Below are 5,468 nucleotides of genomic sequence, written 5' to 3' on the forward strand. Positions count from 1 at the left end.
AATGTTCTTTTCATTGCATCATCACGTTTAAAAGATCAAAACATTTAACCCCAAAATCAGTCTATTAGTCTTCTTACCCCCTTAGACTATCCCCACATTCTAACTTATTTTTATGTAAATTACATGTTCTTTCTTGTTATTTTTGTATCACTTGTATTGTGGTGATTTGGTAAGACTTACGAAAAATATGGTGGACATGGGCGGCTTTGTTTGGTGTCTCGTTGTAACACCGACAACACCTACTTTCTGTACGTAGTGAAATTTTTTTTATTAATTTTTATTTTTTTATTATTTTTATTTTTGGTTTTTTACTTATTTTTCTTGCACCGACAACATATTTTTCAATCACGACAACACTTGCTATGTATTCCTGCATCCCCTGATGGTGGATAACATATCGACTCATGTTCAAATTCTAACACTACTCAACCCCTATGACCATGGAGATTCACCTGTAATGACTCCATGAGACATAACCTCATGTTCGTAGTGAGATTGATCGATGCACAAAAACTGACATGAAAACCCTTTTTAGAAAAGCTCCATTTTCCAAAAAAGAATATATATACTCCATCTTGTTATCTATTCATTTAATAACTTTACCCTTTTTTTTTATATAATTTTTGTGACTCTGTTATGGTATAAAGTCTAAACAAATCATAAATCTTTCTTTTAAAGTTTGACTTAAAAGAATAAAGTCCAAATATAAAACCTTTTAAAACAAATGAAGTCCACAACACCAACCATTTGGCTTTAAATATACTTAGCAATAATGCCGACCTAATTCTTAAAGTTGCATAACATAACATACCCTCCATATAAGATTTTGTAAGCAATGAATGAAAGAACAGAATCTCGTGCGGCTACATAGTCCCCCTCCATCACCAATCACCATCATCACTCCACAAGCCAGACAGGCACCGGAGAAGATAATGAGGAGAAAATTGAAGCTATACAGATAACATCATACCTCATTTTCTTTCTTTCCTATGTTAATTTGTACTATTATCTAACCTTTCTTCTTTATAAGATCCATTTTTGGTATCAAATTGGATTTCATTTCCCTAAATTACAGTTTATAGATTCTCCCCAATCAATGTATTTTTCTGGGTTAGGGTTCTACGTTTTTTAGAGCGGCTTATACCCATTTCATTTTGTTAAATTCTTTATTTTTGCAACTTTGTAACCTTAAAGTACAGAAAAAATGGCGACTAGAGGTAGCAGATCGGAGAAGGTAAAGAGGATCTTCCAGCAATTCGATTTGAACAGAGATGGTGGTCTTAATAGAGAAGAAATGTCCGCCCTTGTTGTTGCTGTTAACCCTAGAGTTAGATTTAGCGATGAGCAAATTAGTGCCATCCTCGACGAGGTTTTCCGTACGTACAGCGATTTCATCGACAATGATAAAGGGCTTACTTACGACGGCCTGTTACGAACCTATGACGACGGCGCCGGGGACGTCGACCGTGATTTCGAAGCATTAGCGCTTGAACTGAAGTCCGACGATGATAACGATAACAGCAATAACAACAATGAACCTGCATCTTCAATGGCGTTCGAAGAAGCTTCCACATCGTTGGTTGTCGATGAGAGAGTAAAGTCACCGGAACCGCAGAAGCAACATCGAACGGCAACTTGGGCAGCGTCGCCAAACCACGGGATTATCTTCGACGACACATGGAAACTCGTCGACGATTTAGAGATTCTGATAAAGCGGTTAAAGACGAAGCAAATGAAAGATTTAAAAACCAAATGCGAACATTCCGATGCCTTTTCCGATCCAGGGTGGTCTAGAGAGCTTGGTCCATCCATGGAGATGAACAAACAGATCATTTGGGACGAAACCAGACACGATTACGCCATTTTCGTCAAAGAATTAGGGGTTTTAAGATCTAGAGCAGACGGGTCAAGATCAAGAGAAGAAGCATTCGATGGACATATGGCAATAGGTCGTCTTCTCTACGATCAACATTTATTCAAAGAAGCCCTGGTATGTTTCAAAAGAGCCTGCGAACTACAACCCACCGACGTCAGACCCCATTTCCGGGCCGGAAACTGTTATTACGTTCTCGATCAACACACCGAGTCAAAAGAAGAGTTCATATTAGCGTTAGATGCAGCCGAAGCAGGAGGTAATCAATGGTCTTATCTTCTCCCCCAAATTCACGTCAATCTTGGAATCGCTCTTGAAGGTGAAGGTATGGTTATCAGTGCTTGCGAGCATTACAGAGAAGCCGCCATTCTTTGCCCTACTCATTTTCGAGCATTGAAGCTTCTGGGTAGTGCTCTGTTCGGTGCCGGAGAATATAAAGCCGCCGTGAAAGCCTTAGAGGAGGCGATTTATCTAAAAAACGATTATCCCGATGCACATTGTGACCTTGCTTCAGCTCTTCACGCAATGGGTAATGATGATAATGCTGTTAAAGAGTTTCAGAAAGCCATCGATTTGAAACCTGGACACGTGGATGCTTTGTATAACTTGGGTGGTCTTTACATGGACATGGGCCGATATCAAAGAGCTTCAGAGGTTTACACTCGGGTTTTAGGGTTATGGCCTAACCATTGGCGAGCTCTGGTGAACAAAGCGGTGTCTTTATTAGGCGCCGGTGAAACTGAAGAAGCTAAAAAGTCGTTAAAAGAGGCTTTGAAGATGACTAGTAGAGTTGAGTTACATGATGCCCTTTCTCACTTGAAGCAACTTCAAAAGAAGAAAGGAAACGGAAACCGGAATGGAATTGGAGAGGATGCGTTTACCATCATTGAACCATCGAAATTCAAAACTTTAGGTGAAAAAACGACATTAAGGCAAGAATTAGCAACGGCTCTTGAAATTCGGTCTTTTCAGAGGGTTACACGGCTATTCCGGTGTGATGTTGAGCTTTTAAAGAAGGAAATGAACGATTCCAAGACCCCGTTAACGTATTCTGGTTACGGTGTTCCAGAGAAGTCTATCCGAAAGGCGGCATTGGAATCCATTCTTCGAAGACTACTTGGTTTCTTGAAACCCGAAACTTTTGTAGGATCCGTCAAGGCGATTAATTTAAAAATCCTTTCCGTTCTTGACGAATCGGAATCCGGAAGGGTCGATTTGGGAATGTTTTTCGCGGTTCTATCTCCGATTTGCGGTGGTTCGCCGGAAAAACGAAAAAGGGTAGCGTTCGATTCGCTTCTATGGCGTCCAGTGACCGGAACCGGAATCTCCGATTCCGGACGGATTACAAAAGCCGACGCGACACGTTACATGAAGTTATTGAGATCAATCTACATTCCATCACATAACACGAGTGAAATGACGGAGATTCACGGTGAAAGGGATGATTCTTTGGTGTCATTAACTGACTTTCTTGCTATGTTTGATGATCCGGAATGTGGTTTTGGTGCAATGTCGATTCTATTGAAGCTGGAATGTGGCGATCGGAATCGGCATGGGAATACGGTTTGCTCGGTTTGTCGGTACCCGGTAATTGGGGCGCGGTTTAAGGAGATGAAGCTGCGGTTTAGTTTGTGTAGCGGGTGTTACAGTGAAGGGAAAGTGCCTTCGGGTTTGAAGCAAGAAGAGTATTGTTTTAAAGAGTATGGAAGTGGGAGTGAAGCCGTGAAAGATAAGTGTATGTGGTTTAGTTCACATCATAATCCTAAAAAATGAATGATTCTTTTGTAATATTTCATTCATGTAGAGCTTTTAGTTGTGGAGTGTGTGATAATGTTTTTGACCCTAATCATGTTGTATGATATTTAACGGTTTATGTGATTTTTTTTTTAATTTTTTTAATTTTTTTTGTATGTTGTATCACTACAAATTTTAATAAAAAATATAATACAGAGTACAGGGGTGGATTGGGGAATTGAATTTATGCAACCAAAAGGGTTGTACTACCAAACAACAAATAATTAAATCGTTAGCTGGGATGGTAAAAGAAAGAGGGGACGAACCGGGTTTATTGTTGGACAATAGTGGTCGGCAACTCGGAATGATTATACTTTTTACCAAACACTGATTGTTTAAGTTTAACACAATTGATTAATAATGCATTTGGCTCCACATCATTATATCTTTATGTTTTGAGTGCTTCTAAATTCTCCTAAAAGTTTTTAAAGAATTCCAAAAGCATTAGACTTTTGGAGTCGAGTTGTATGGAATTATGGATCAAAAGCCAATTGTTAAAATCAAGGTTCTAATAGTGTGAGAGGTGGGTTTTGCGGCGAGGTCAAACCCAAATAATAATGTTTTTCAAAACGTAACAATTATATATATATATATATATATATATATATATATATATATATATATATATATATATATATATATATATATATATATATCGAGAGAGAGAGTTATAAAATTATATTAAATACATCAAGTTTTTAGAAATGTTATCATTTTGATATAAAAAACTTAACTAAAACTCAATTGTTTTAGGCCCAGTAAAAAAAACCTACATCTTGAAAAGATCTCGCGCTATAACGCAATAAGACACATACTGACATGTTATTTGGGCATCATGCTTAATAAACCTATATCGGATGTTTTCGTAACGGCTACACCACGTCTAATACTATGACATGCCTTGGCACGTGCCATGACACACTTTTTGTAACGTCTTATACCAATAAAATTTTCATTTTTAAACCATCAAATCCATAGAGCCATTTGTTCAAAAACTAATCAGAGTAAAATGTAGCTTTCAAGCATCAGAGTAAAACAATAATAATCAGTGCGGAAAAAACGATCAGAGGATGTTGTGCAGTCAAGTCGGAGTCTTCCCTTTGGAACTGGAAGTACCTTAAAATATAAAAACCACAAAACCGTAAGTAGAAAGCTTAATGAGTTCCCCAAAATACCTCATACTATACATTAGATAAAAATTGCTATGGGCAGAACCATAGTCTTACTATCACTATCAGCCATGAGCCAACTCATGGTCTTTCCTTGCCAGGAGCCATACCTTAGTCTTACGTACAAGTGTCATGAGTCACATCCTGATCTTCCATGCAAACATCACAAAGACAACTAACATCCTACATATAACTGTTGGGGGTCAGACCTTGGTCTTGCATACAATTTCCAGAAGTCATATCCATGTCTTTCATATAATTGCCAAGGGCCAAACCTTGGTCGTTCATACATATGCCAATGGCCACACCCTAATCTTTTATGAAAGTATCACAAAGACATCTAACGTTCTACATAGTATAGTGAGAAAACTCACATTGTCGATATAGTCAACAACTAACAGCTCTCACAATCAATGAACGGGTGCTATACACCTCCTAATAAACCACACAAGGTAATCCCTTAGTCTATATTCTTGTAGCACCCGGTTCCTGGTACGTATTATTAATCAAGTAAGTTCACATTTTGGAATGGACTCGACGAGTTGAAGGCCCAACTCATCGAGTAGAAGCGACTTGGATACGAGAGTTTAATGACCTACTCGACGAGTCGTCGTCCAGAATCGATGAGTAGG

At 38.5% G+C, this 5,468-nt stretch overlaps 1 pseudogene; it reads left to right on the forward strand.

Moving 5' to 3' along the window:
- Nucleotides 1–789: 789 nt before the first annotated feature.
- On the forward strand, nt 790–3,772 carry LOC145052523 (putative TPR repeat-containing protein At1g05150 pseudogene; annotated as a pseudogene).
- The last annotated feature ends 1,696 nt before the right edge of the window (nt 3,773–5,468 follow it).

The sequence above is a fragment of the Lactuca serriola genome, chromosome 5, assembly GCF_051521515.1.
Source record: "Lactuca serriola cultivar US96UC23 chromosome 5, Lser_US96UC23_V15, whole genome shotgun sequence".
In the NCBI taxonomy this organism is placed as follows: Eukaryota; Viridiplantae; Streptophyta; class Magnoliopsida; order Asterales; family Asteraceae; genus Lactuca; species Lactuca serriola.